The sequence below is a fragment of the Hyaena hyaena genome, unplaced genomic scaffold, assembly GCF_003009895.1.
Source record: "Hyaena hyaena isolate Hyena2069 unplaced genomic scaffold, ASM300989v1 scaffold_415, whole genome shotgun sequence".
NCBI lineage: Eukaryota > Metazoa > Chordata > Mammalia > Carnivora > Hyaenidae > Hyaena > Hyaena hyaena.
Genome location: NW_024081048.1, coordinates 1,250,783 through 1,272,583, shown reverse-complemented (window position 1 = coordinate 1,272,583; position 21,801 = coordinate 1,250,783). Strand labels below are relative to the sequence as shown.

Here is a 21,801-nt window from a genome sequence, read left to right as displayed (position 1 = left end):
TCATCCCTAATTCTCCTCTGAATTTTTACATATAGAACTTTATCTTCATCATTTAGTTCTCATGCTATACTTAAATTTCTTTAATGATGGCTGTAATAATTTTCTAAGCTGGAAAAGACACGTATTCTCATAGCATACTACTTCAGTTTTATCTCCCACCGAAATGGAAATATTCAAACCAACAGAGGATTTTCTCCCAACTGTACCTCCATGAAATTTCTGATAAACATTCCATTAGGGGATCTTTCACTCCCTTAACCTTTCCACCCTTGCCCACCTTGATTGATAGAGTCATTGTTGCAGTGGGAATATCACAGATTGCAAACATACTGTTTCCCCAAGATGGACTGGAACGCATAATAGACCAATAACCTCTGCTCAAGCCTATTTAATTCCACTGGCCACTTTTTATCTCCTGGGAATTCAGGACAGCCTTAAATTCAAAGCACAACCTGAAATTATGGTTTGTTTGGATGTAGAGTAACCAACGATCTTAGTTTGCCTAGGACTATGTTGGTTTTAGCACTGCAATACCTGTGTCCCAGGAAACATCACGGTCCTAGACAAACTGAGATCGCTGGTCTCCGTATCTGGATGGAAAATACTTTGTTTTGTTTGAATTTGTAACATCATTTAAAAAATCACATAATCTGATCTTTTTAAAAGTCAGGATTTTCAGTCTTTTTTGAAAATGCAGATTTGGCACTTTTGATGATCTTTTATGTTACTTTAGCTAATCTATAGTCCCCAGTTATTCAATCACAAACACTAATCTAGGTGTTACTGTGAAGGCATTCTGTAGATCTAATTGGTATTAACAGCCAGTTGACTTTAGGTAAAGGAGATCATCCTGAATATTCTTGGAGTGCTTTGTCCAATCATTTAAAAGGATTAAAGGCAGAATTGAGGTTTTCTGAAGAAAAATTCTGTTTGTGGACAGTAACAGCAGCTCATATCAGTTCCTGTCTGCCTTTCCTGAGAGCCTGCTCTAACAGATTTCAAATTTACTCAGCCCCCCAAAATCACATAAACAATTCCTTACAATAAATCCCTCTCTCATCTATATAGGTAGGTAGATTGATTCTATTGGTTCTCACCAACTCACCATGGAAATGACAATATATTTTGCTGATATAATATTTCTATTTAAATATATTATATGTTGTCTCCCAACTTTATAACTAGAGAATGAGATAGAAAAGAGTTAGAGATAATGAATGTTGACCCATAACCACAAACTATTAAGTGCTAAGATAGTAGAATAATATTATAGATTTTGCAACATTCTGGCAATATTTTAGAAGCAGATATATAAGGAGAAGTTTAAATTTTTTTAAATATTTATTTTTGAGAGAGAGAATGGGGAAGCAGGCAGAGAGAAAAGGAAACACAGAATCTGAAGCAGGTTCCAGGCTGTAAGCTGTCAGCACAGTGCTCCATGAGGGGCTCGAACTTAAGAACCATGAGATCATGACCTGAGCCGAAGTCAGATGCTTAACAAATTGAGCCACCCAGGTGCTCTGAGAAGTTTAAACTATTCACCTGAGTGCTAGTAAAAAAAAAAAAAGAAATGGATATTCTCAAGAAAAGGATCATACAGCAGACTTATAATCACAAAGAGAGATAGCTTAAACATAGAGAATCTGATAGACATCAGATTCTGTCCTACCCTTCAAAAATCATGAATAACAGCCAGACTTGTAAAAACCCACAAAACAAACCAACAAAAACATCACTTGGAATAGGTGTGTCTACTTTTTTTAAATCCCATTTACGTTCAGAGACAGCCATTTAGGTTTATTTTGTTTTTCACCACCCTTAGACCACTCTTCCATCCACAAAACTGACCAATTTTCTCAGCTCTCTATCTACTTTCATGAGCCTCCCTAATCAATTACCTAACAATGTTTTAACAGATGATTTCTTTCCACAATTATGATAAAAGCCAATAAACTATTTTTTATAGAAAACATTTTTAATCCTTGTTCTTCAGAGAACAGAGCGTGAAAAGTTTTTGGAAATTCCTCATGGCTAAATTAAAATAATTTTTTACACACTGAGACATATTTCCTCATGCTCTGTATTTTCCAAAATATTCTTGCCAGGTTGATTTCTATCCTCGTCTGTCTTCATCTTTATTCTGAAATTTTTAACTGTGTGCATGCCATTTCTTTGAAAAAATAGATTACCTTCCAAGTGTTATTTATCTTTTGTAAATATTTATCAGATATCTAACTCTTTACATATGGCTCTCACAGGTGGCATTTAGTTCTAATCATGTGTATCGCAGATAATTCACATTCCTTCCTGAGATCCCAGTAGTCGAGTAAGTACTGGATTTTTCCATTATATCCCTCCATGCCCAACTATTCATTTTTTTCTTGAAACATAGAAGAAAAAAACCAATGCTAATTTTACATCATATTGAATTTTCCTTTATAAACTGACAAATTTACACTAATAAGGAGTAATAATATTTATTTAGGACATGATAGACAATTTTAAAATGGTAAAGTCCAGGGGCGCCTGGGTGGCTTAGTCGGTTAAGGGTCCGACTTTCGCTTAGGTCATGATCTCGCGGTTCGTGAGTTCGAGCCCCGCGTCAGGCTCTGTGCTGACTGCCAGCTCAGAGCCTGGAGCCTGTTTCAGAGTCTGTGTCTCCCTCTCTCTGACCCTCCCCTGCTCACGCTGTCTCTCTCTCTCTCCTAGAAATAAATAAAAATATTTAAAAAATAAAATAAAATAAAATGGTAAAGTCCGCATATTTTTATATAATTTTCATGTGAGGAGGAGTGTATATATACATTTTGATGTACAATTTAGAAGTATTTCTCAAAATTTAACATGCATATTCCTTTTGACCTAGAAATCCTATTTCTTGAAATTAATTTCACAAAAGTACACACCTAAATATTTATGTTCAAACTTTTTAAGCTCAAATTTTGTATAATGGTAAAAATTAAAATGACCTAAGCATCCATCAAAAATAAAATGATTAAATAAATTGATGTATGCCCCATTTAAAAAATTAATTTATTATCAAGTTAGCTAACATACAATGTATACAATGTATTATTTTGGCTTCTGGAGTAGTTTCCTGTGATTCATCACTTACATATAACACCCAGTGCTCATCCCAACAAGTGCCCTCCTCGATGCTCATCTCCTATTTCCCCACTTCCCCAACCCTGCACCCCATCAACCCTAAGTTTCCTGTATTTAAGAGTCTCTTATGGTTTGCCTCACTCTTGTTTGTAACTTATTTTTCCTTTCATTCCCCTATGGACTTATATTGAATTTATATCCTATGATTTTGCCGAATTGATGTATCAGCTCTAGCATTTTTTTTTTTTTTTGGTAGAGTTTTTCGGGTTTTCCACATGACGTATCATGTCATCTGCCAAAAGTGAAAGTTTGACTTCTTTGCCAGTGTGCATGCCTTTTATTTCGTTTTGTTGTCTGACTGCTGAGGGTAGGACTTCCAACACTATGTTAAACAAAAGTGGTGAGGGTGGACATTCCTGATGCGTTCCTGATCTCAGGGCGAAAGCTCTCACTTTTTCCCCACTGGGCCTTTCAGATTTGGCTTTTATGATGTTCCTTCTATAGTGACTTTCTTAGGAAAGAATCCTTTATTTTGTCAAATGCTTTTTCTGCATCTATTGACAAATCATATGGATCTTATCTTTTCTTCTTTTAATATGATGTATCACATTGATTGATATGCAAATATTGAACCAGCCCTGCAGCACAGGAATAAATCCCAGTTGTTCATCATGAATATATTTTTAATAGACTGGTGAATTCAATTTGCTAGTATCGTGTTAGAATTTTTTGCATTCATATTATTCAGGGATATTGGTCTCCAAATCTTTTTAGTGAGGTCTTTGTCTGGTTTGGGAGTCAAGGTAATGCTGGCTTCACAGAATGAGTCCGGAAGCTTTCCTACCATTTCTATTTTTTTGGAACAGCTTGAGAAGAATAGGTATAAACTGTTTTTAATGTCTGGTAGGATTCCTTTGGGAAGCCATCTGGTTCAGAACACTTGTTTGTTGGGAGATTTTTGATAACTGATTCAATTTCTTTGCTGGTTTTAGGTCTGTTCAAAGTTTCTCTTTCTTCCTGTTGGGTTTTGGTACTGTGGAGTGACTAGGAATTTGTCCATTTCTTCCAGGTTGTTCAGTTTATTGGCATATAATTTTTCATCATGCACTCTGTTGTTGAATCTTTGGTTGCTTTATCTTACTGCTCATAGTGGTAGTTTGACCTTTAACCAGGTATGCTTTGATTTGCTCATTGTAATGACCTTGGAAAGAAGGAAAAAGGAGTGGTTAAAGAAGCCTTATCCCATACAAGGAGAAAAATGACAGAGGCAGAAAAAAGAAAGACCAGGCAGAGAATCAAAGAAACTATAAAGCTTAATCCAGAGAGTGAAAGAGAGAGGAAAATAAAGAAGGAGATACAGAAAAGGCTTAGGAGGAACAGAGTAAAAATTCCTGATTAAACAAACAACCAGAACACAGAAAGAAAGAAAGAAAAAAAGAAAAAAAGAAAGAAAGAAAGAAAGAAAGAAAGAACAAAAGAAAGAAGGAAGGAAGAAACACACACACACACACACACACATAATAAAATTGATAAAAAATCAAATCAGGAACTGTGAGCCTGCTTCCAAAGGAAAGAGAGAAAACGAAACAAGGAGGAGGGTAGAAGGAAGAGGAAGGGGAAAAAAAGTAAAGAGAAGAGAAGAGGAAAAAAATAATAATGATAAAACAAAAACAAAACAGACTAACATATAAAACTACAGGACAGTTGTCGTTAGTGCCTGGAACCAGTGGCTGTGTTGGTCTGGAGGAGAGTGTATGACCAATTCTTTTTTTTTTTTTTTTAATTTATTTCTGAGAGAGAGAGAGAGACAGCGTTTGCAGGGGAGGGTCAGAGAGAGACACACACACACGGAATCTGAAACAGGCTCCAGGCTCTGAGCTGGCAGTCAGCACAGAGCATGATGCGGGGCCGGAACCCATGAACCGCGAGATCATGACCTGAGCCGAAGTCGAACACTTAACTGACTGAGCCACCCAGGCGCCCCGTATGACCAATTCTAACATAAAATACTGTAAATTCAATGAAGTAGAGTCATATGCAATAGTGAAAACTTCAAAAAAACGATATATTTTAAATAAAATTCTTGTTAAATAACATTTATAATAAAACCTTATTTATGAATACAATTTGAGTTTATGAAATTAAAGATATTTATATCATAGGGTATGTATTAAATTGTTGACAATACACTTTTAGAGAAGAGTGCAGAATTGTGACTAAGGAGAGGTAAATAAGTCTTTAGTCTATTTTTATACCTTTATATTGTTTGACTAGTTTTATAATATTAATAAACCAGGCTATTTATGAAATTACATTAATAATAAAATATGTTGAAAGAATAAATGCACTCATAGGTGACATTAAATTCTTCTAGAAAAATATATAATAGGCACATAAGTTTAGGCATTCAATGTTTTTAGCTAAAAAATTCAGTTGGTAATCATCACCTTATCTATCTAAATTCAGAACAAATGGCTGATTCAGATACTTTTCAAAACTTAGTCAATTTATGTGACATCATATAGCCATGCTGACAGACTGACTATGACTTTTCAAATAGGAGTTTTGTTACAATGCCAAGGAAACTTTTCTTCTACATTCCCAACTAATGATCCATATGATTCAGATCCAGTAAAGACTGGATTTCTGAATGCACAATGAGCCCAACTGTATATTTCCAAAGGTTACAAAATGTACCTTCTAAAGCTATGGTAGCAATAAAAAGAAAGACTCAGTGAAGCATCAAAGCAGGAATCCAATCCCTACATACCTCCCATGTACAAAGATTTCTTTTTGTTTTTGGGGGTTTATTTTTCTCCTTCAGTACTAACAGGAGCGTCCTCTAAAGCTAAGCTTTCACCTGAGACAGGCAGGAAGTGATAGAAAGTGTAGGAAAATGGGGGGAAAGAAGAAGGAAATCCTAACTCAAAAAAGGCAAAATCAAAAACCAGAATTAAAGGACACAAGAAATCTAGCCCGATTGTAAGCATGTGTGACATACAGGAGAGAAAATATAAAAATTCAGACAGAGAATGCGGTAATTTCAAGCACAGCACAAACACAGCAAAAGCATTTTCCACAAAAAAGGTAAGAGGGGAGGCCTGTAATCCAGTTACCCTAAATATGTTTTGGGAAGAAACCAGCTGACAAAGCAGATCTCAGATGGGCTTTGTTCGAAGGCACATCATTCCTGAGAGTCAAAGGCCCAGGTGGAGACTCTGTTGGGGACGGACATTAATACCCCACTATGGCTAATTTCAGGCTACCAATAATTTAACTGTCATTGGACAAACTTCCTGACATTTTGACAATTAGCACTTGCAAAACAGTATGGGCTGAATTCAGGATACCACTTGGGTAGGTGAAAAGTCCTCCATGCCCAAGTGACCCAGGAAGAAGGCACTATTGAAGCTGAAATTCAATGAGGAATATTTAAAAGCTGTTAACACAGCTGCGCAGACAAAAAGCAATTCCGTAACTACCTACTTGAAAGAGCTTGATATGCAAATATTTTTTCTGGTAATTTCTTTAACATTCCTTGGGAGAGTGCAGAGAAGCTTATAGACCCTGAGTGCTAAGTGCAAATTGCTGTGATGGGAAGCAACCGCAGGGTCTGACATGGGTCAGGGAAGCATGTAGGAAAGACTCTACGTGATACCAAAATAATATGAATAGTTGCATACTTTGAGTGTATCATACAAAAATGGTACCGTATATAAAATTTAAACGACTCCTTCATGCTGTCAGTATAGGACACATTTTACCTTCTATATTTAAATATATAATATAAGTAAGTAATCCCAAATTCAGCACTTGGTTGACACTGCACTGAATCAGCCTAGAGCCTGGTAAAGCCACTGAATGTTTTTATTTTCTTGCTTTGAATAGGCCTTTTACTGGGGATCCAATAAAGATTCCCTGAGTTTCTCCCAATCTAACTCCCAACCTGAGTAACTGACTCAGTACAAAAAGACTTTCTTTCAATGTAACTGAAGAATAGAGCTACCCTTTTTTCCTTGGTTAAAGGCAATTTCTCAATGTTGTAATTCTGCTGAAATATAACTTCATTTTCCCTCTTTTCTCCCTGGGTTTCCTGATATTTTATGTTGTTAGTTTTCCCACTTGAATGTTCTGGCCAATATTTATTGGAGCATTTGAGATATTTTATCTTGAGAGTTTCCTACGGTAATTGCCTGTATGTCCCTTGTCAATCTTTTCTCTGGGTTTTGCATAAAATACCTATCACTGAAGAGGACTAGAGATGAGGAGAAAAGGAAGTCAGGTCTATATAAATTAACAGCAACAATATGATGTCCTTACTTAATGTGCAAAGAAAAAGGTAGAGTACAGGGAGTTCAGTAAAATAGATAACTTTATCTTTACAATAGGCTAAATGCCACAAAGAAGGAAAAAATTTAGAAACACTAGTATAAACTATTATATAAAAATATACTCATAAAAATGTGTTAAAGTTTTGCCTAATTCATGATATGTTTGGGAAACAATCCAACTTGAAAGTTGTAGATAAAAATGAATTATATGAATTTTAAATAAAACTACAAATATCTATATTTTTAAAGAATATAGTTTTTTTAAAATAATTTTTTAAACAGGTGTTTATTTTTGAGAGACAGAGCACAAGTGGGGGAAGGGTAGAGACAGAGGAAGACACATAATCCGAAGAAGACTCCAGGCTCTATTTATAGATTCATTTTGTGTCCATGAATATTAAACCATTGATTACTATTCAAAGATATGATATACTATAGGGTGCCTGGGTGGCTAAGTCAGTTAAGCATCTGACTTCAGCTCACATGGGTAAGAAAAAGAAATTTCAATACTAAGGAAATTGTCTGAATCAAAAGTATATTGTTGATATCTAATGAATAATATTTATCAAAGTTTGAGATTTCATATTAGTGATTAAACAGTAATGTTGCAAGGTACAGTTGAAATAGTGTTCTTTATGTTTTTATATTACAGATTAACCATCATCCACAGCCACTTTATCTGAAGCTTTGAATTATAACAGATTAAAGAAAAAAAAAAGGATGACTCAATGATTTTATTCTGCAGGTGAGATGTTTACAAAATATGTCCACAACTATTTGATACTTCATCTTTCCAGAAGTGGAACTTACATCCCTTAACCTGGAGTGTGGGCTGGACTTAGTGACTTAATTCTAACAGAATATGTTGGATGGGGTGGAATATGTCACTGTCAAGGTTAGATTATAAAAACACTAAAGTTTCCATCTTGAGGAGTGTGCACTTCTTTCAGATCATTCTTTCTAGGGTAAGTCAGTCACTGCCTTGTGAAGGCATTAAGGCAAAGTTGGGGGCAGGGAACACACACCCAAGAGCCAGGGGAGCCTGAGGCTAGCCAACAATCACTTAAGTGATCTTGGATGCACTTTCTCCAGGCCTAATTAAGCCTTGAGATAAGTGCAACTGCAGCTGACAGTTTTTCCTCTCAGATTCTTGAGTCACAGAAACCATGAGATAAATGTTTATTTTTAATCTACTAAATTTGAGAGAGGGGTAAGGAACTGTACTTTCCAGGTCAGTAGAAATGAAAGTATAGCACTGCTATTTAGCATAGTTGGTGGACTATGTTTGGTGGGTTGGTACAGAGGACCATTAAGTATCTGGTTATTTACCAGATTTTGTCAAACAAAAAAGCAAGCAAAGAAGGTTAAATAGCCATGCAGCAGTATGTTATTTTGTATATGGGGGCTTAATACAAATTATTTATGAGGATGTAAATTAGTTACTTAAGACAAAAGACAGAAATTAGCCCTATTAACAAATTCTTGTTTTTAATTAGACCCATGATGACATATTGCAGAACAGGGAACTGAAGGCCAGGGATAATACACTGGATTAGACAACAAAGGTAATTATTATGTGAAAGATGTAGACAAAGTACTTGGAATGTATTACATGCTCAGAAAGAAAACAAGGTGGTTGGGGTGCCCGGGGGTCTCAGTTGGTTAAGCATCGGACTTCGGCTCAGGTCATGATCACACGGTTCGTGGGTTCAGGCCCTGTGTCAGGCAATCTGCTGACAGCTAGCTCAGAGCCTGGAGACTGTTTTGGATTCTGTATCTCCCTCTTTATCTGACCCTCCCCTGCTCATGCTCTCTCTCTCTCTCTCTCTCTAAGAAATTAAAACAAACAAACAAAAAAAAACAAGGTAGTTTACTATCCACACTATCCACAAGATTAGTTTTTCTAAGTTTAAAATATGTCTCAGAAAGGAGGGGCGAGATGGCAGAGAAGTAGGGAACTCCGTACATTGCACTCACCCCCATGTCTCGTACGAAGACCTGAAGCTGTAGGAACCCTTACAGAATCCAGAAGATTGGGAGGAAAAGGAGACAGAGTCCACTGAAAAAACTGAAGAACCAAACCAGCGCCATGACAGGCTTCAGAAGGCCCCAGAAATTAAAAGGCCCAGGTTTCTGAGGCATGACTCAGCAGGCTTAAGCAACTGCCCATCCCCCTGCCCGAACCAATCACTGGAGGTGGGGAAAGTACCGGACGTTCCCGCCAATTTTCTGGACAGCTTAGTTTTAAACCCACCAATCCTTCCGCACCTCATCAACCTCTACCGTCACCCTGTCCTGTCACATCCTATCTCTACCCATCACCCCTTTCCCCGCCCTAACTGTGATAAAAACCCTACTCTGCCATTGTCCAGGGCTCTCAGCACGGATCCACTGCACTGATGAGGTCTGGGAGCCCAAGCTTAAGCCTGAATAAACGCCCTTTGCTTTTGCATACTTGACTCGGACTCCTTGGTGGTCTTGGAATTTTGGGGAAACCGCGATCTGGGCATAACATTTGGGGGCTCGTCTGGGATTCCCCCCCAGAGCCCCAAGGACCCCTGACACGTGGGGCCTACCGCCGGCTGGTAAGTGTATTTGTCTCTTTGTCTAAATCTTCCTATCTGTCTAATCTGTTTAAAGTCGGTCTCTGGGGCCCTACGTTGGTCTGGCGGATGGGCTAAAGACCCTGGGCTGTGGTGTCTGAGAGATGTCTCAGACCCACACGGAACAAGCGGAGGTCAAGTCCCCTGTATGTTCTTCATGAGACCTTGGGGTTCAAGTCCCCACCTCGCGGCGGGGGTTCAAGTCCCCTGTACGTTCTTCGTGAGACCTTAGGGTTCAAGTCCTCACCTCACGGCGGGGGTTCATGTCCCCTGTATGTTCTTCGCGAGACCTCGGGGTTCAAGTCCCCACCACGCGGCGGGGGTTCAAGTCCCCTGTATGTTCTTCGCGAGACCTCGGGGTTCAAGTCCCCACCTTGCAACTTTTGGGAGACACCGCAGGTTGGACCCATGGCATGGTGCAAGGCCGGCATCTCACTTTCGGTTTTGCCTCCACTGGTCAAGAGGATTGCTCCCTGTTCTCTGCGTTCTAGTTCTGTCCTCTGTGTTGTTTTATTTCGTTTGGACGGAACGGGTCGCTACCGCGAACCGGCATGAGGCTGGCATCTTATTTTTCTGTTGGCTAGCCTTGTGTCTGTAGTTGTCGATTTTCTCTGTTGGTGTCTATTACCTTGTGACTGAGACTGACACTATGGGACAGACTTCATCCAAACCCCTAAACTTAATGTTAGCCCATTTGGCAGAGGTTAAAAAACGAGTCCATAACCTCACAGTGATTGTCAGGATGGCCGCCGGACATTGTGGTTTGGGCTGATCTGGTTGATAGCCCACCCCCATAGATTAAAAGTTTCTTGCCCCCACAGAAACCTGGCGTCCTGGCAGTGGCTAAAAAGCACCCCCCTACCTGGGCTTTGGAGCCTCCAAATAAAGGAAACGAAACTCTCTGCGCCACTCTACCCTTTCTTACAGGGCGGAACAGAGGAAAAATCAACTTCTCCCCCTCCTTATCAAACCCTTCCACAGGACCCAGCAGGAGAGGCAAAGGGCGCCACCCGAACCACAGGCGCCCTCTGTCCCGCCAGCCTGGGGGGCCCTGGGGTCGGCAGAAATGGGCCCCACCCTAGGGACTCGGAGCCGCCGCAAAGCAACGCCTGTGGGGCCGGACTCTACTTTCCTGCCCCTGGGGGCCTCGGGCCGCCCCCCCTGATGATAGGGGCAACCAGCCCCACCATTACTGGCCCTTCACCAAGAGTGATCTGTACAATTGGAGGTCTCAAAATGCTCCGTTCTCGGAGAATCCCCGCGCCCTTATTAACCTATTACAAACTGTTCTGTTCACTACTGAGGAGCAGGAAAGAACCCAGTTGGAAGCCAGGAAATTGGTTCCTGGGCCCACTAGAGGTCCCACCGAGATTGATTGGGATCGAATTGATGCTGGGTTTCCCCTGGCATGGCTGGATTGGTACATCTCGGCTGAAGGTAAGGAGAGTCTCAGTCTACAGCCAGACTCCATTGGCAGGTCTCAAGGCTGCGGCTCACAAGCCTACTAATAAGGCCAAGGTCTAGGGGAAAAGAGCCTCCAAGATCTATTGGTCGTGGCAGAAAGGGTACACAGCAACAGGGAAAGGGCAGAGGACAAACAGATAAGAGCTGAGAAGAGACAAAACCAGGTTTTAGCCAAGATCCTACTCATGGCAACTGCAGAACCTGAGAACTGGAAAAGACGCCTCAGGCAGTTGGCTTCAGGAAAAGAAGGTAAGGAGAACTCCACTCCCAGTGGCTCAAAGGGCACCCCTGCTTAGGCAAAATTCAATGTGCCTACTGCAAAGAAGGACATTGGGCCAAAAAATGCCCCAAGAAAAAAGTCTAAAGCTCCTATTCTAGTAACGGGAGATGACAGCGACTAGGGGAGACGGGATTCGGCACCCCTCCCCAGACCCAGGGTAACCCTAAAAATGGAGGGTAAGTCCACCAAGTTCCTAGTGGACACTGGGGGCTCAACATTCTGTGCTCCTACAACCTGCTGGCCCCTGGCAAACAAAACATCCTGGGTACAGGAAGCCACAGGGATGAAACAGTATCCATGGACTTCCCGAAGAACGGTGGACCTTGGTGTGGGCCGGGTACCCCACTCCTTTATGGCCATCTCAGACTGCTCCTACCCCGTACTAGGCCGCGATCTGCTGACCAAGCTGGGAGCTCAGATTCATTTTTCGGCCAAAGGGACTAGGGTATTAGACGAGGCTGGGCAGCCCATACATGTGCTCACTTAGGGGCTGGAGGATGAATATCGCCTGCATGAGACGCCGCTGACACCAGATGTGGGGATTCAATCTTGGCTCCAGCAGTTCCCATCAGTGAGGGCTTAGACCGGGTGGCGTGTGTGGGGGGGGGCGGCTGCAGCGCGGGCGCCCCTCAGTACTCCTGGAAGGCCTAAGAGAGGCCTAAGTGACCTTCTTGCTGCCCGCGGGCCCCTTTGGCCCCACGGTGGCCCTGGTCTTCTTGGGTGGCAGCATGGCCTGGATGTTGGGCAGGACGCCTCCCTGGGCGATCGTCACGCCGCCCAGAAGCTTGTTGAGCTCCTCGTCATTACGGATGGCCAGCTGCGGGATCTCCGCGGTGAGGTGCTCGAGCACAGCCGCCAGGTGCACCAGCGCGCAGGAACCGACCTGCTCGCCGTAGTGGCCCTTGATGAAAACAGACGCTTACCAAGGGGCTGAGGAACCACCGCCCGCCGAACGTTCCCAACCAAACATGAGACTGCCCAGATCGTGGCCAAGAAACTCCTAGAAAACATCTTCACAAGGTATGGCTTTCCTCAGATGATAGGGTCAGACAACAGACCAGCATTTCTGTCCAAGATAAGCCAGAATTTAGCCACGGCCCTGGGGATTAATTGGAAATTACACTGTGCATACAGACCCCAGAGTTCAGGACAGGTAAAAAAATGAATAGAACCCTAAAAGAGACCTTAACTAAATTGACCTTGGAGACTGGTAGATACTGGGTGGCTCTCCTCCCCTTTGCACTCTATAGGGTGTGCAACTCCCCCTACCAGATGGGATTAACTCTTTTTGAAATCATGTTTGGGATGACCCCTCCCATCATTCCCAACCTCCAAGCACAGGTGATAAATGAGTTTGAAGATCAGCGCCTATGGGATGACTTAAGAAAAGTCCAGTGGGCCCATAAATATGGCTGGCCTAAATTGCATGCCATCTATCCAAATAGAATGCATGATTACTAAAGACAGGTTTGAGTTTTCAACTTCCTGTTGTAAAGAAAGTAAGACTGTTTGGACCCTTTGAAAAACATAGTTTATTCTTAATTGGTTTCTGAATTTACCACCTAAAAAAAATTTCCAGTGTAAACACCTCTCAATTGGTTACTAAGTCCTCAGCTGGAGACTAAGGTTTCCTAAGTTAAAATTCTACTAAGTGTACACTTAGGACTGATGGAAAATAAAGAAAGCAATCCTGTATATACGAAACTGAGAGATCCATAAAAAAAGATGTAAGAAATGAAAATACATTTTTGTTGAGGGTAAAAGAAAGTAATTTTGTCCTAAATAAGACTGCTTGTTTAGAGAAATGGTTTTGGGACAAAGTTTAAAGGTAAAGGAAAGGTGTAGAAGGTCCGTGAAGGGAAATCTTTGAAAAGTAATTCTATGTGTGCTCAGGATAGACTAAGGTTGAGATGAATGGAATTCAAAAAGTACACAGGTATAAGGTTAAAACTCTACTTTTCTCTCTGGCCAAAAAAACAAAGGTTTCTTGGATTATAAATCTGCTCTTGATAAGACAATGTAAACAAAGGTTTTATCTTTTTTCTGCCAAGAAAACCAAAGCTTTAGGTTTCATCTTTATCAGGTCTTTGATTGCATAGTTAAAACTTCTCAATGTTGAAGGAGCTACTTCAACCAATGTTGGTTTCTAACTACTATATTATGTTATACATTCACCTTTAAGATCTTTTATTGCCACTTTGGTTGAATAGAAAAAGTTAAGATTTGTAATGATCTGTAATCCTATTTAGGATACGCTTTATAACTTCCTAAGGTTTTAACAAACTTCCCAGGATTTGAATAGTAAAAAAGGTCTTTTGGCCAATTTGGAATTTGGAAACTAGGCCTGGCCTGGGATATAGAGTGCGACCTACCTTGGCTGTGCCCCCGACATAGGGAGTTTACACACCTAAAAAAGTGAGTTGCTGAGCTTGGTTCAAGAAGGGACTGGAGCACCGTTACTCTTCTCCCCACAACAGCCAGGCAGAACTCCCGCCCTATGCATTGGATCAAACCATGCCTATCCCTGCTAGAGAGCTGCCCTCCTCCCTCTTTTTTGTTTTGTTTTGTTTTGTTTATTGGAGCACTGACCTGATTAACTCTGGTTACTGGCTTGCTTAAACAGTCACATTTAATCCATTCTGTAGATGTAAATTCTACAACTACCTACCTTTTCATCTCTTTGTCTCAGGAGTACTCGGACTATATAGTTTCTCTGGATAACACCAGAGTCTTTCTCTCACCTCTTCAACCATATTCCACCCTTTCGCTCTTTGAAAAAAGCTTCTTATCTCTTCTGCCTGTTCATTCCATTTCCAATTTTGTTTCATGCCTCTCCTGTCATCTCTCTCTTTCCTATGCTCTTCAACGAGCACTGCATACACCCGGCTATTTAATTGTAGCTGGGAAATATGATTATATGCTTTAAAGTGTTCTTTGTCTATTGGCTTTCTTCTTTTTTCCTTTTTAAATGTATTTTTAGTGTCTATTATTCGCCTTCCCTCCTCTAGCTTTTCTCTTTATGTTTTCGTCTTCTCTCTTGGTTTGTGTGTTTGTTGGATTTGTCTGTGTGTTTGTGTGCCTCTGTTCCCTGTGTGTTTGTCTATCTGTTTTCTTCTCCAGGGCTACCTCAAGAAACAAGCCAAAGTACACATGATGGAGAGTCCCAAATATCACTACGAGTAAGAAAATAAAATAACCAAGGTCTCAACAAGAGAGACCAAGAGATACCATTCAAAGACATTTTCTGAAAGGATAGGCCCTGGACAGTCAAAGAGTATTCTTGGATACAGTAGCGCTCACAGATGCAGAGAGCATTAACAAGTCTAAAACTAACAAGAGATAGAAAGCTAACCAAAATGACGAAACTAAAGATTTCTCCTCCAAAGTATTTTCAAGAAGAATTGACATCTAATGAACTGTTCAAAATAGTTATTATCAGCATATCTGATCAAGATTTTAGAACAATAATCATAAAATTAATCGCTGGGCTTGAAAAAAGCATTGAGGAAATCAAAAAAACTATGGCTACAAACAACATGGAGCTTAAAAATAGGTATGATGAATTAAAAAATGCAATAAATGAGATACTAATAAACTGGAGGTGTCCAATGCATGGAATGAAGAGGCAGAAAGGAGAATAAGTTATTTAGAAGATACCATTATAGAAAAAAGAGACAAATTGATCCAGGAACATGAAAGAAGAGTTCGAGAGCTCAGCGAAACAGTCAAACAGAACAATATCCATATCATAGGAATCCCAGAAGAGGAAGAGAGAGGGAAAGGTGCTGAAGGAGTCCTGGAACAAATTATAGCAGAGAACTTCCCCAACCTCGGGAAAGAAGTAAACGTTAAAATACAAGAGGCACAGAGAACTCCCCTCAGATGTAATTTGAATCGGTCTTCTGCACGACATATCACAGTAAAAATGGCAAAATATAAGGTCATACTGGGACATAAAGCAGCCCTCAATAAATATAAAAGAATTAATATCGTACCATGCACACTTTCAAATCATAATGCTTTGAAACTTGAAATCAATCATAGGAAGAAGTCTGGAAAACCTCCAATAATATGGAGGCTAAAGAATACCCTACTACAGAATGAATGGGCCAACCAGGCAATTAGAGAGGAAATTTTTAAAATATATGGAAACAAATGAAAATGAAAAATACAACAATCCAAAATCTATGGGATGCGTCAAAGGCAGTCCTAAGAGGAAAGTACATTGCACTCCAGGCCTCTTTCAAGACATTGGAAAAAGTGCAACTCCAAAATCTAACAGCTCACCTAAAGGAATTAGAGGCAGAGCAACAAGAGCACCCCAAACCCAGTAGAAGAAGAGAAATAGTAAAAATCAGAGCAGAAATAAACAACATAGAGACCAAAGAAACAATTGACACGACCAACGAAACCAAGAGTTGGTTTTTTAATAAAATAAACAAAATTGACAAACCTCTAGCCAGGCTTCCCAAAAAGAAAAAAGAGAGCACCCAAATAGACAAAATCATGAATGAAAATGGAGTTATTACAACCAACCCCTCAGAAATACAAGCAATTATCAGGGAATACTATGAGAAATTAAATGCCAACAAATTAGACAATTTAGAAGAAATGGACAAATTCCTAAACACACACTCACTACCAAAATTCACACGAAAGGAGATAGAAAATCTGAACAGACCCATAACTAGTGAAGAAACCGAATCAGTTATCAAAAATCTCCCAACAAATAAGAACCCTAGACCTGATGGCTTCGCTGGGCAAATCTACCAGACGTTTAAAACAGAATTAATACCCATTCTTCTCAAGCTATTCCAAAACATAGAAATTGAAGGAAAACTTCCAGACTCATTTTATGAAACCAGGACCACTCTGATTCCCAAGCCAGACAGAGACCCAGCAAAAAATGAGAACTACCGGCCAATATCCTTGATGAATACGGATGCAAAAATCCTTAACAGGATACTTACTTGCAAATCGAATCCAACAGCACATAAAAAGAATTATCCACCAAGATCAAGTGGGATACATTCCTGGGTTACAGGGCTGGTTCCATATTCACAAATCAATGCGATACACCACATCAACAAATGAAAAGATAAAAACCATATGATCCTGTCGATAGATGCAGAAAAAGCATTTGACAACACACAGCATCCCTTCTTATTAAAGACCCTCGAGAAAGTCGGGATACAAGGAACTTACTTAAACATCGTCAAAGCCATCTATGAGAAGCCTTCAGCTAACATCATCCTCAACGGGGAAAAACTGAGAGCTTTCCCCCTGAGATCAGGAACACGACAGGGATGTCCACTCTCACCACTGTTGTTTAACATCGTGCTGGAAGTCCTAGCGTCAGCCATCAGACAACAAAAGGAAATCAAAGGCATCAGAATTGGCAAAGAGGAAGTCAAACTTTCACTTTTCGCAGATGACATGATACTCGACATAGAAACCCGACAGACTCCACCAGAAGCCTACTAGAACTGATCCATGAATTCAGCAATGTTGCAGGATACAGAATCAACGTACAGAAATCGGTTGCATTTTTATACACCAACAATGAAGCAACAGAAAGAGAAATAAAGGAACTGATCTCATTCACAATCGCACAAAAAACATAAAATACCTAGGAATGAACCTAACCAAGGATATAAGAGATCTGTATAATGAAAACTATAGAAAACTTATGAAGGAAATTGAAGAAGACACAAAGAAATGGAAAAACATTCCATGCTCATGGATTGGAAGAATATAGTTAAAATGTCATTACTACCCAAAGCAATCTACACATTCAATGCAATCCCAATCAAAATTGCACCAGCATACTTCTCAATACTAGAACAAACAATCCTAAAATTTTTATGGAACCACAGAAGACCCCAAATAGCCAAAGGAATATTGAAGAAGAAAACCAAAACGGGAGGTCTCACCATCCCAGACTTTAGCCTCTACTACAAAGCTGTCATCAAGACAGGATGGTATTGGCACAAAATAGACACATAGAACAATGGAATAGAATTGAGAACTCAGAATTGGACCCAAAAGTATACAGCCAACTAATCTTTGACAAAGCTAGGAAGAGCATCCAATGGAAAAAAAGACAGCCTCTTTAACAGATGGTGCTGGGAGAACTGGACAGCAACATGCAGAAGAATGAAACTAGATCATTTTCTCACACCATACACAAAAATAAACTCAAAATGGATCAAGGACCTGAACGTGAGACAGGAAACTATCAACACCTTAGAGGAGAAAGCAGGAAACAACCTCCTTGACCTCCACCGCAGCAACTTCTTACTTGACACATCCCCAAAAGCAAAAGAATCAAGAGCAAAAATAAACCATTGGGATCTCAAGATTAAAAGCTTCTGCACGGCAAAGGAAACAATCCATAAAACTAATAGGCAACCGACGGAATCGGCAAAGATAGTTGCAAATGACATATCAGATAAAGGGTTAATATCCAAAATCGATAAGGAACTTACCAAACTCCACACCAAAAAAACAAACAACCCATTGAAGACATGAGGAGAAGATTTGAACAGACACTTCTCCAAAGAGGACATCCAGATGGCCAACAGACACATGAAACGATGCTCAGCATCCCTTCTCACCAGGGAAATACAAATCAAAACCACACTGAGATACCACCTCATGCCAGTCAGAGTGGCTAAAATGAGCAAATCAGAGAACTCTAGATGCTGGCAAGGATATGGAGAAATGGGCAACCTCCCACACTGTTGGTGGGAATGTAAACTGGTACAGCCCCTCTGGAAAACAGTGTGGAGGTTCCTCAAAAAATTAACAATACAACTCCCCTATGACCCAGCAATAGTACTGCTAGGAATTTACCCAAGGGATACAGGAGTGCTGACGCATAGGCCTACATGTACCCCAATGTTCATAGCAGCACTCTCAACAACAGCCGAAACATGGAAAGAGCCTAAGTGTCCATCAACGGACGAATGGATCAAGAAGATGTGGTTTATCTATACGATGGAATACTATATGGCAATGAGAAAGAATGAAATCTGGCCATGTGTAGCAACATGGATGGACCTTGAGGGTGTTATGCTGAGTGAAGTAAGTCAGGCAGAGAAGGAGAGCTACCATATGTTGCTCTCCTGACCACTGGGTGTTATATGGAAACCGATTTGACAATAAACTATTTGTAAAAAATAAATAAAGTAAAATAAAATAAATCTTAAAAACTTCCACGTCTGAAATACAAATCCTCATTTTTATTTTAAATAGCAGCAAAGTATTTATTCATAAGAATGCAACATGTCTTATTTAACCAATATCCTATTGTTGAATAATTTAGTTGATTTTTTAAAGTATTTTTCTATTACAAACAATACTACATAGGTCCTTCTTTAATATTTATCTTTTGCTAATATATTCATTAGGCATATTTCCTGCTGGGATATTGCTGTGACCAAAAATACATATTTTTAAAAATTCAATGCATATTATCAAGATGCCACACAGAAAGATTGAATCAGTTTACATTCCCACTGCATTATGATCATATTCTCCATGGTTTTCTATCACTTATTATCAAAACTTTGCCAATCTGACAAATGAAACCTACTTTAATTTGTATTTAACTATCAGTGGAATTTAGTATTTTCTTTACTTGTATAATAGCCATTGGAACATCTTTTTCTATAAATCTCCTGGTCATTTCATTGTACATTTATGCTTTTGGATTCTTTACTTTTACTATTTCAAGTTATGAGATTTTGGGTGTATGAGCTATTAACTGAATTACTTGTCAATTTTTAGCTTTGCGTAGTTTTTGTTTTGTTTTCTATGCAAAGTTTGTTTTGTTATTTTTTGATTTATTTTCAACTTGATTGTTTGCATTTTAGTTAAATTGATCAGTCTTTTCCAAAATGTTTTCTTGACTTTTGGTATCTTTCTTAGAAGAAATTTCCAGATTTTGAGATCAAAAATAAATAACGAGAGAGAGGGGGAGAGTTACTAAGACTAGAAATCCAGTCCTGAATATATCTGATGGATAGAAGTGGACTCTCTAATCTCAATCCAAGTAATTATTATTATTCCCAAGCACAAGAAAGTTTCTGTAGAACCTGAAGACTATACCCTGAGCATCCAGTGAGCACCATCCATCTCCAGTGCCACTGAGTGTGTCAATAGCTCTATAGCCACTGACAGAAGAATTTTCATCATCAGTGCTCAATAATTTCCAATAGGTCTGGTAATTACCAGTAGCCCAAGATTTTACTCCATTTGACTATATTATTCTTTCTATAAAAAGCTGTAGTTTTCAATAGCTGAGGAAACTCAAGTTGTCCAAAAATTAATGGTAGGGCATTGGACATCTAGAGAGCCCAAAGTGTTATAAAGCATTATACAGTAAGTAAAGTGCCTCCATTTTGTGAGACTAAAGGAAAGCAGCATATGGTATCCAGCTCATTAAATCAGCATATAGTAGAACACACACTCTTTTCATAAACTATTACAAAATGTCATTTGTTAAAATTATTACTTTCTATATTTTCTTTATTCATTCAGACTTCACTTTGTCAGCTTTTTTTTTCATTTTATTTCTTATGTATCACTTACTTTAAAATTTTTTTGAATATTTATTTTCGAGAGAGAGAGAGAGAGACAGATTGTGAGCAAGGGAGGGGCAGAGAGAGAAGGAAACAGAATCTGAAGCAGGCTTCAGGCTCTAAGCTGTCAGCACAGAGCCCAATGTGGGGGTCCAACTCACGGACCACAAGACCATGACCTGAGCCGAAGTCAAATGCTTAACTGACAGAACCACCCAAGCACGTCTATTATGTATCACTTATTATTGTCATCATCAGTAATGGTTTTCTTTTCCCATATTGTTCTCAAGCTCTGACTGACTGGTGTGTCTATAAGTCTAACTCTAGCCTTTCTGTTCCTTTTTTTCTTTCCTTCCTTCTTTCCTTCTTCCTTCTTCCCTTCCTCCTTTTTACTTCTTCCTACATTTCGTTTGCTCTCATTTTTTCTTCCAAGACAACATTAAAGTGTCTGCTATAGAAAAGAGCCTCATGACACACAGTAATATATCAAGTTTAACCCACATGATAAAAGTTTGTATTTCAGTCTAAGGCTCAGTATTCTATGTTCTTTGTACCCAATACTTAATATGAGGAAGAATGGTAGAATAGAAGAATAATTGATTTTTTTTAGACAAAGCTAATTTCTCAGAGTCTGTCTCATCTATAAAATTTGTCTTATAACAACCTCTAGATATTAGGTTAAAATGAAGTAAGATCATCTTATAATAAATTGATAGCATTTTTTAGAATTTAAATATTCTGATTCATACTTCTAAACTTATGTTGTAAAACCCAATAGTCTAAAAGTAACCTTAAATGAATCCCAATGTTACTTTGTTTCATTAAATTCGATAGGCCCAAATTATAGACAATATAAATTTTTTTATTTAAAATATTAAGTGGTTTATTGCTTTAAATATTGGCCTTTTCTAAATTAAACAGTAAAACATGCCTACTCTTTAAAATAATGATTAGACTGATTTTTTAAAGGTATGCCTATAATAAAAATATTACAGAATGATGCCAAATTTTCCACATGTATTTAATTCAAAAGTGAACATTTATCTCAATTTTTTGTTAAACTCATACTGATGTTGTAATTCAATTATTTTTCTAGATAATTGTATGTTATGATAATTGGATGTACACGAAAATTTTTAAAAATCCAAGTGCCCTCATTTCCAGAAAAATAAACAAAAATATTAGTTTGGAGAAAATGTAGTAATTCTTTTTAAATAGATAAAATTGTCTTTGTAATTTTAAATAGCGAGGAGATAAATTTATCTTCATTTTCAGCAATTTCATTATCAAGCCAATTTGTGAAAAGGATGATATATAAACACTACCAAATGAATCTCCTGAAACCTCTCTTGACACATTGGTAATTGAGTAACTTCTCCAAGTTGTGAATTATGAACCCTGGTCTTTAACAAACCCTTACTAGACAAAGACAA

At 39.0% G+C, this 21,801-nt stretch overlaps 1 pseudogene; it reads right to left on the bottom strand.

The window, feature by feature from the left end:
- Positions 1–12,351: 12,351 nt before the first annotated feature.
- On the bottom strand, positions 12,352–19,485 carry LOC120245411 (annotated as a pseudogene).
- Positions 19,486–21,801: the final 2,316 nt, after the last annotated feature.